Source organism: Babylonia areolata, chromosome 5 (assembly GCF_041734735.1).
Source record: "Babylonia areolata isolate BAREFJ2019XMU chromosome 5, ASM4173473v1, whole genome shotgun sequence".
In the NCBI taxonomy this organism is placed as follows: Eukaryota; Metazoa; Mollusca; class Gastropoda; order Neogastropoda; family Buccinidae; genus Babylonia; species Babylonia areolata.
In genome coordinates this window covers 13,309,979-13,320,765 of record NC_134880.1, presented here as the reverse complement: position 1 = coordinate 13,320,765, position 10,787 = coordinate 13,309,979, and the positions used below count along the sequence as shown (strand labels likewise).

At 38.6% G+C, this 10,787-nt stretch overlaps 1 long non-coding RNA gene across 4 annotated transcripts; it reads right to left on the bottom strand.

The window, feature by feature from the left end:
• Nucleotides 1-424: 424 nt before the first annotated feature.
• On the bottom strand, nucleotides 425-7,422 carry LOC143282377 (uncharacterized). 4 transcript variants are annotated; one of them, XR_013055246.1, is made up of 7 exons: nucleotides 6,195-6,784; nucleotides 5,416-5,549; nucleotides 4,391-4,425; nucleotides 3,290-3,520; nucleotides 2,792-2,867; nucleotides 1,848-1,957; nucleotides 432-1,496 (listed from the first exon to the last, which is right to left on the bottom strand). It is a non-coding gene; the product is annotated as an uncharacterized LOC143282377 (long non-coding RNA). The 4 variants fall into 4 exon arrangements; XR_013055245.1 differs by lacking the exon at nucleotides 6,195-6,784 and adding an exon at nucleotides 7,276-7,422 and having other exon boundaries at nucleotides 433-1,496; XR_013055244.1 differs by lacking the exons at nucleotides 4,391-4,425; nucleotides 6,195-6,784 and adding an exon at nucleotides 7,276-7,422 and having other exon boundaries at nucleotides 431-1,496.
• Between the last annotated feature and the right edge of the window lie 3,365 nt (nucleotides 7,423-10,787).

The following is a 10,787-nucleotide window of genomic DNA, read 5'->3' as shown; positions in this document are numbered from 1 at the left end:
TGATTTTCATAATCTTTATTCGTTTTCTTTCCTTGCCGACATCAATTTTGTTTTATAACCCCAGTAGTATATTTTCCGTCCGTACCCCAACCCCAGGACATTAAGCTCCAACCCTTTTTTCCTCGGAACTTTTTAGGAGGGGGGCACGGCATTTAAGAGGTTTGTCCTTCCCTTCTAAATTATGGCAAAGTTTTACCTCTTACACCAGTGACTGCACTTTCTGACCCCACTCTTGCTCAAACATCAGAGTACAGGGTGTGGTGCTGAAGTACAAAACGTGTGCCCTTTTGTATTTTTCCATGTTGTTGAATTGCCCGTTTGTTCCCTCGTGTTTGTGTGTGTGTGTGTGTGTGTGTGTGCGTGCGCGCGTGTGTGTGTGGTTGTTTTTGTTGTTGTTTTTTCATGTAAACTTTCCATTCTTTTCTCTTTTTGATGTTTCTTCAGTTAATATAGTGTTTGTCTTCATTCAACACGTACAAAACATTTAATATAAGTTTTACTGTGCAACTATTTTTCACCCTAAAAATCACTGTACTGTTTTCCGAGCAAGGATAGTACACTCAGCTGTTTGCTGTTTATCTAATAAATATTTATGCAATTTGATTGACTTTGGAGGTACACAATGTAATATTTGGCAGTCTTGCTGGGAATGGATTTTAGCAGAATTTTCACACAGTAATCAACAGTAATGGAACTTTATGTGTGACAAGTATAAAAACTATATCAATTTTTTCTCGGTCGTCCTATATGATTTGCCCAATTTTCCTGGACTATTGGTTTTGTCTTCTGAAAACATGTTTCAAAGAAGAAAAAATGGACAGAACAGATGTATTTGATTATTTTACACTTACAGGATGAAAGATGGACTGAAAAAAAAAGGCTTCTTTCAACACAGAAACAGCCAAATGACCTTACCTTTAAACATTTATTTGAACTCATCATAAACAGAATGTCAGAAAAAATTACAAGTAAAATCCCATCTGTACACACACACACACACACATGCAATTGTGCATACACATTTCATACACACACAAAGTCATTTACTTAACTTTTCAAAAACAATGTGTCAGGAAAAAAACAAAATAGAAGTACAGAAAGCACACATACATAATTATAGTGATATACAAATGTGTGCACACATAGTGACATACACACACATGGCTGTCACACATACCACATTCATACTGTTGGTTGACAAGCATTTCCTAAAGTTTAAAATAGCATTCATGAATTCCCAAAGAAAGCTTTAAATCTTCCATCAAAAATGGACAAAGCATGAGAAAGGGAATTTTGGGAGTCTATGATAACTATGATCTATGAAAACTGTTGATTAAAGAGTGAGTTCAGCCCCGATAGGCACTGTGTGGTGAGCTGAGCTATAAGCAACAGAATAAGAGTTATTTCTGCCTTGTGCACATAGTACCAAGTGCTAGGACTGTGTCTTTGGGGACATCCACACAGTTTGTGATCCAAAGCTCCACAAAGGTGGTGACCTGCACAGCAGAGAAACAACAACAGATACAAACAAGGGTACCTCCATACTGACTGCCCAGTTTGTTGTAAGCATCACATTTTCATATCACCAATAAGGAATTAGCACTGCTTCAACAGATGTGTAGGAATAATTTAAAATATATTTTTAAAAAGTCAGAATGAGACAAGTCTTTTTCACAAATCAGTTATCAAATTATTCACATACATATTTCTTCTCTCCCAATGCCCTCCATCCCATCTTCACCTCGTCCCTGTCCATCCTTCACCACCTGCTTTCATGCCATGATCACAGCACTGACAGGTGCTTCAACAGCATGCACAATACAATACAGACAACATGTATTACTTACCATCCACACGTCACTGACCACAAATCACAGACATCACAGAATGGGCAATGTACATGTGTTGCTTTGACACACCTCCCACAGGCATCACAGTGTGTGTACCTTGTACTGTCCTGACAAAGACAAGTGACAAACAGCAATCAGAAAAGAGTGACCTCTCCACACAGTCCATCTGTATAAGCGTGCGTGTTTGCATGTGTGTGCAAGCGTACAGGCTCTCATGTGTGTGCGCTGTCACTCTGCATGTTCTGTACACACTTAAACACAGACATTCATGTAATGCACAGTGTATGTTTATGCATACATTATTGCTTGTCATATTTACAATTCGTCTGAGATCACATGACAAAGGGCATACTGATGGTTGTGTCTGTATTTTCTTTGAAGATAACACGCACACACACGCACACACACACACACACAACCGAACACTGGGTCATAACCTAGACTCACTTTGTTTACACAAGTGAGTCAAAAATGTAAGACATAAGCTGAGAAAGCAGTGATAATCCATTTCCTAAGTAAGAGCAGGAAACCCAACTGCTGAAACAGCAGTAAGGTTTGACTATTTATAGCATATGGCACACATCATCTAAAGTCTTGTATTGCACTGATTCATATGAATGAAAACTTAGTCACCAAACATAAGAACAAAGAGAGAAAAATCTCTCTTTCAAATGGCTACAGAATATGTACTTTTCTTTTGACCAGCACTTTAGCAGAACATTATGATGGTTTCTCTTCTCTCTTTCACTTTCCCTTTCAACAAAGACACTAAAATCTTCAGTGGATCATAACACTTTGCCTTAACTAACACAACCCTGACCAGTGCACAATTCTTTTCTGAGTGAATAACTTAAAGAATTCAAACATGTCACACTTTGTTCTTCTGCCTCTCAGCATACAAATAAAACAATCACTTTTTTTTTTTAATACAAAGCCTTTACCTTTGGGGTAAAGCTGTTGCACCTGAAGCAGTGTGCACTTTCTGGAGCACTGAAGCACTGGCACACATCACAGAACCTGCAGACAAACACTGATCATGCACTGAAGTGGCAACACAAAGACAGAACACAAGAGAACTGACTTGTGGGTGCATCGAGGAGCAGAGACTTGAGGGTCTTTATTTCTATGTATTCTCGACTCAACCTTTCTCCTGCATTCAGGATTAGAAAACAAATCAGCATGTAAGTTTCTGAATATATTCTGGCTGTAAATGATTACATTAACTTGATTAAGTCTACAGAAAAGGAGAAGAATATAAAAACATGGAATAGGGTAGGATGGGGCCACTGATTATCACAGGAATGTTTGGAAATTATGTACACACTGTTCTTTTGTGCTGAGCGTATGTTTGGAAATTATGTACACACTGCTCTTTTGTGCTGAGTGTGTCAATTTTAAAATATAAAAAGACAATCACAAAGATATATTGAAGCACTCACCAGTAACCTTCAGAGGAAAGAATGGACTTCCCTTTTCCATGTCTTCTCAATCTTTCTCAAGGCAGCAACCAGAGCTTCCACCATTCCACCAAAAGGGGCGTCAGTTACCAGCACCAATCCTGTGCCTGCCTCTCACACAAATGACTTGAACTGGTCCTCATCATGGGGGTCGAAGAAATGATGGTTGAACATATTGCAGCGACACATCACTTTTTGGGAGTAAACCTGGACCTGTTTGTGGAAACACACATGAAACATCATCACTGCAGCACTGGTGCAGTGGTACAACAGGTATATCTCAGTAATTTGAGGAGCACACAAACACACACGCACTGGACCATCTATGTAAGTATCATCTCAAACAAGAGATACATGACAGACATGCACAAACAGGCGTAAACAAACACACAGATAGACACACAAATGGACACAAATATGCCTCCATGCACACACACACACACACACTGTAAAATATGCAAATGTACATGAAATACATTCAGCTGGATAAAGCTGTTTATTTTACAATCATTATGTTTTATGTTTATTTTACAATGGGCGCAATAGCCAAATGCTTAAAGTGTTGGACTTTCAAACTGAGGGTCCCAAGTTCGAATCTCGGTGACAGCGCCTGGTAGGTAAAGGGTGGAGATTTTTCCGATCTCCTAGGTCAACATATGTGCAGACCTGCTAGTGCCTGAACCCCCTTCATGTGTATATGCAAGCAGATCAAATACACATGCTAAAGATCCTGTAATCCATGTCAGCGTTTGGTGGGTTATGGGAACAAGAACTTACCCAGCATGCACCCCCCGAATATGGAGTATGGCTGCCTACATGTTGGGGTACATAAACAAAAATGCTCATACACGTAAAATGATACATGTCTGAGTGTGTATGTGTGCATGCCTGAATTTAGTGAAATATCAATATTCAGTTTACTTATTTCATTTACACGAACATACAATGACACACACACACACACACATACACATACACATACACACTTATCAGCAGCTTGCAGTGCCTGTTGCTCTGAATTATCTGACTCAAATTGTAAAAATAAAAAAATGAAACATTCATTCGCACAGTGACCTTTCCTACCTCTTTCACAACCATATTTCTTTTGAACACATTACCTGCACACATAGCAATGTGATTGGTAACACATACAGGACTTTGTGAATGTCATTGTTTTAGCTTTTTCTGTTTTTATTTGCCTTTTTTTCCTTGTTAATTGAAGAGTGGTCAGTGCACTGGACTGGTCAAGCGTAGTGCCCATGAAATCTGAGATTTGAATCCCAGCACTTCCTACCGGATTAAGGCAGCTCTGGGATTTTTCCTTTTCCCCGCTAGTCCCAGTGGCTAAGCCACTTCATGTCAGTACACATGCAGATGGGAAAACATGCATATCATAGATCCCCTTATCCATGCATGGGTGCAGTGAATCATGGAAACACAAATACACCCAGCAGGCACCATCACTCACAATAGAAAATGGTTGCATGAAAGGCCATCCAAGTAAAAGCTCACTCATACAACTCTGCAACTGCAACCACTGAATGCAGAGAAGATCCACTTCTTTCCTCTCACATCCATCTCTTCCCACTGCCCCCCTCCCTCCGTTAAAAACTGCAGTTATTCTTTTAAGTGGCATGTTACACAAAGTTTGTGAAAGAACATTTTTAGAAAGAAAAGTAAACATTAGCAAAACAAAAGTTATAAACAAAAGCAATGTGTAAATAATTGGTAATCAGGTATCATAAACCTAAATTTTAGTCTGCACTGACACAACAGTATTGAAAAAAAAGTCAAGCAAAATTGTTTAGAAATCTTGAAATCAAACATCATCATTTAAAGTCATAAAAATGCACAATACTGCACATTCATGCTGATTCAATCATATTTAGCACAAAAAAAACACATTAGGCACGAGCAAATTTCACCTGCTGCCATGAAATCTCATTTGAAAATTGAATGGCCCACCATGGTGAGAGTGCTAAGATTCACAGACCATCAGAATGAGCACTGTTTTGAGGCTAGAAAATGTTTGCAGGATGCAAGACACAATATCTTAAATATCTTAAAGTCTAAAACAAATTGTAAATTATACAATCATGATCACATACCATGAGAGCAACAGGGCATATCGGCCGAGTTTAAGTCCACAACAATTTCAGTGCTGGAACAGGATGCTGCCATCTGAGTCTCACTCACAAATGACTACATGCAGTCGGCAGCACTTGGGCATGTACTCACAAACCTGCCATTATCAAGGGGAATTAGTCATTAAATAACATTGTAATTTGTGCATTATAATGCTTAAAATGTCATTCCTGCAATTCTAGACTATTTAGTGACTAGTTTCACATGTAACAAACGCACAATAGTGACAATTCTGCTTAACACTGTTAAATATAATATCGAGGTGAAGTGAATCAAATTTAATGTAAGAATATATTACTTAATTATCAATAACTGAATAAGAAATTAAGAATTAAGATAATCATGATCAATAAAGTCATCAGTCAATCAAAAAATCATTTAGGGAAGATTCTAAACTAACAAAAAGTTAGTCATACTCTGATACTAATATCTTTATAGTGTTTTAAAGAACATGCACAACATCCTTTTTACATCCAATCACAAACTGAATAAGGAACAAATGCACAAACACACACACACACACATATATAAACACCTGCATGCATGATAGGAGGTCCATATATATATATATATATATATATATATATCATTGTGTGTGAGTGTGTGTGTGTGAAATACTCTCCCTTTTATTTTATTCTATCTTATCTATCTACTTAAGTTAAAGTGCTTTATAAATTTGGTTTATTTCATCAATTCATGTCAGTTTTACAAAGTTTATATTGATATTACGTTTTTTCCTCACCTCATTTATTCTGCAGCTTTTGATAGGCTCTCAGTTAAGGCCTGACCAAAAATCTGGATCTGTGTAAGTCAAACGTCTTATGCAGATATATGGTAGCAGACAAGAGTAGGGAAAACACACACTGTAATTTCATGTAAAGCAAAAGTTTCTTCTTTGTTGCATAACATAACATGGGTATCACTGTTTCACACTTAATTTTCCTTTGTTTTCATCTATCAAAGCTTCTTAAAATTACATTTTCTAACTTTAAATGAACTTTCCAGTTGCTTTTTAATGCATTCAAAGTTGGTAGGGGTTTGAACTTCTAGCTTTACTTGCTCCATACTTCTTTAAATCTTTGTAACTCCATCATGAAAACAACATTTTTGTGTATGTTGTATTTCGAACTTGGAAGAACATTTTTCTGGCAGCACTTCTTGTGACGGCATCAAACGACCTCTGAAATTGTGAAAACGGCTTTACATCAGTCCAGTCCACTTGTATATCATCTGTGATGTCAGCCTCAAGGATCATTTCATCTATCAACTCCTCCCCCAAGTTGGTCATGTCATTGCGCAGTTCTGGCGCTTTTCTCAGGAGGCGTAACTGCGTTCGGACTAATATATATACCTACCTATTAGAGTTTAACAACCTATTGGCGTCTACACCCTTAAGGTCAAGTTTGTTCGGAAAAAATATATATATATATATATATATATATATATATATATATAAAATTATAATATATGCAACACCAGATCTGCTATGCAGATGCCTGACCAGCAGTTCAGTTCAGTTTCTCAAGGAGACGTCCCGTCAGTGTGTTCGGTCAAATCCATATACGCTACACGGTACACCACATCTGTTAAGCAGATGCCTGGCAAGAAGCGAAACTCAACATCTAATGATGATACTATGATCTATTCTATGCAAGTAAATTGCCGTTGAAATGGCTCCGTGGATTAAGGATAATGGGAGAGAATCAAAGTGAAAGATACTTAGAAGAGAAATCATTGGGGGGAAAAATAACAGCAAACAAACAAAACAACACCAGCAACAACAACAAAAACACATGTATGCATGTTTTCAGACACGTGTTTACCGTTGTGCGCTTGTGTTGGCGTTCCGGCCTGTGAACAATGGCTATATAAGCGTTAGCCATTCAGCATTTCTCAGCAGTATTTACACAGCTACACACTTCACAAGATATTATTTTTTTGGCAAGATCCACTCCCATTTCTTCCCCTGTACTCTTTCGGCATTCCGGAGACGGAAAAGGCTTTATACTGGTAAATAGCATTGTAATATGTAATCTACATTTGTTCCCCTCCACTCTTTTATTGGCCAAAACTCGTGTGGGTATTAATGTTTGTATCCTACTTCTGACCATTGCCACCACGTTTTATGGTTTTTGTGTGTGTGTGTGTCAGTGGTGGGCAGAAGTGTCTTCTTGCCAGAAACTTGTATGACATGACGTAATCAATACGTACATCTAAATGTGAATAGAGAGAGAGAGACAAGACGGCAAATTCTTTATTATCGAGGATAATAGATAAGCACTGGCGCGCTTTTTTTCAGTCCAGTCCCCGCCCTGAAACAGGGTCTACACTACACAAAACTATTTATAAATGTCATTGCATGCACTACACAGTGTTACTTGAATATAGAATGCGAGTATTCTCAGTACTACATAAAGGCATTAGCATGGTTAAAATAACACACGGCGCACACACACACACACACACACACACACACACACACACAGACACACACAGACACACACACACACACACACACACACACACACACACACACACACACACAGAGAGAGAGAGAGAGAGAGAGAGAGAGAGAGAGAGAGAGAGGCACAAGCATGGACGGTATTAATAATGTGTCGACATAAAAAAAAAAAGAACACACACATACACACTCTCTCTCTCTCTCTTTCTCCCCCTCTCTCTCTCGCGCGCGCACGCACACTTACACACCGACATAAGCACACATTGTGTATGTTATAAAATACTATACTAGTGTGAATATAAAACAGTAAGTCTGATTTATAAAAAAAAAATACACATAGCAATAACAGGGGGCGTGGGGTGCTCATTGCCAAAGGAAGCATAATTCAACATATAAAATAGTATGAGAATGTCACAGGTGAACGACAGACAGACAGACAGAGGGAGACTCACAGAGAGAGCGAGAGCGAGAGAGAGAGAGAGAGAGAGAGAGAGAGAGAGAGAGAGAGAGAGAGAGAGAGAGAATATAAAACAATATCAATTAACGAATAGATAACCTTAGAGAATATAAAACAATAACAACTAACGAATAGATAACCTTATATTGCATGGAACATGTGATAGAGACAACAGGTCAGTAAGGAAGACAAAAACATACATTGTTAGTAGTATCATCTAATCAACACACACACACCGTCACACACACACACACACACACACACACACACACACACACACACACACACACACACACACACACACACACACACACACACACACACACACACATAGGTTCATTTTTAAGTTGGATGGGAGGAAATTATATATATATATATATACATATAATTTCCTCCCATCCAACTTAAAAATGAACCTATTGAACAGATTAGTGATCATAAGGTTCTGGGAGTCAAATTAGACAACAATCTCACTTGGATTCCTCACACAACTTCCCTTTGCAAAAAGACAGCCCAGAAGAACCATCAGTCAACTGTCCAAAATAAAGCACTTCCTTGATCTCCACTCACGGAAATTATTTTTTCAAGCACATATCCAATCTACAATAGATTACGCATCAACACTATATATATGGGACTCCGCCAGTGCAAATACCATGGAGCCATTACTAAATCTTCATAAACGGGGGCTCAAGCTGGTACTCCTAAAAAAGACTTCCCTATATATTGGACTCAGACTATAAACAAGCGAATATTCTCAGTCCCTCTAGTCCGTAGATTAGAGTACAACAAAAGAACAACAATGCACAAGATTATGACAGGAAATGCACCACCAACACTGATAAACAAATTATCTGTTAATTCATCAAGAAACCCCCCAAAAGTCCATATCCCAATCCCAAGAATTGATTTGTTCAAATCCAGTTTAGTTTACTCAGGCGCCACTGTATGGAACTCACTCCCAGCAACAGTTAAACAACACCACTGCCCTGCTACCTTAAAAAAAACAAACATTACCTTTCCAACCGTATGACAGTGCAATGTCCACTTTGTTCATACCGATTGACTCTTGGAGTGTACGGTTGCCCGGTCCCCCCCCACTCCCCCACCTCATCATTTATATTGTACCCCTGATTTTTATGTGTGTGAATTGAAGTATTATTTCATAATATTTAAATCGTTTGTAATGCATGTCACTCCTGTTTAATGCTTCTTCGGTTCTTTCATTTCTTTCCATTAAATGTAGTTATATTCATACAGTACGTAGTTGCCAGTTGCTCCATTTGTCAGTTCGATGTATTGATGTATGTGTACCGATAAGCGCATAGTCCTTATATATATATATATATATATATATATATATATATATATATATATAATAGTATAAGAATAAAAATGTCACAGGTGAACGAGAGAGAGAGAAACAGACAGACAGACAGACAGAGGGAGACTCCGAGAGAGAGAGAGAGAGAGAGAGAGAGAGAGAGAGAGAGAGACAGAGAGAGAGAGAGCAAAAAACAAAACAAAACAAAACACACACACACACACACACACACACACACAAAGTCATCCTACCAAGACACCCTGGACAATACCATCCTGAAACATGGTGTCTCTTATATCCCATGATCTCTATGGTTGGAAGATCACACTCAACTACTTGGTCACTGGCAAAGACTGATTCCGGCCATGCAGTGTGATGGGGTGGTAAGGTGGTGATAGAGAAGGTGAAGACAGGTAGAAGGTGTTTGCAGAAGAGAGCTGCAGCCAGGCAAGGTAGACTCGGGAAGGCGGTGCGCCGGTTTTTCTTCTTTTATTCTCTCATTCTTCCAGACCCGGAGAGTTCTCTGTCTGGCACTCGCTCACTCCTTATATTCTGTTCCGCCGAACCGCAAAGCCAGCGCCGCGAAGCGACTCACGAAACCGGCCCTCCGCGAGCCTTGAGGGGCCAAGCTTGTGTTTGTTTGACCAAATTTAGCGGCTTCTGACTTTCGGCTCGGGGAACTAACATAGACATATTATAATCACACAAAACTACAAGAGACGAGCATTTTCTTAAGCTAAACAATTTTCTACAAAAATAATGTAGTTAAAAACTGTAAATTATTACTGTGAATACTGGAGTTCCGCAGGGCTGTGTTTTATCCCCTTTGCTTTTCTCCCTCTACATTAACGACATCAGGTGCTCAGAACTTTTTCTCAGTCTTGTAAAATATGCTGACGACATGGCTTTAGTAGGTCTTTTAAAAGACGAGTTTTCAATTTCACAGTATTTTTTAGAAATTAGTGTCATAAACTCTTTCTTAAAGGATAACTTTCTCGAACTGAACGTGGAGAAAACAAAAGAACTTATTTTAGGTAGTGAAAGGGACACACATACACTAAATCCAGTCATAATAGATCAGAAACAAGTGGAA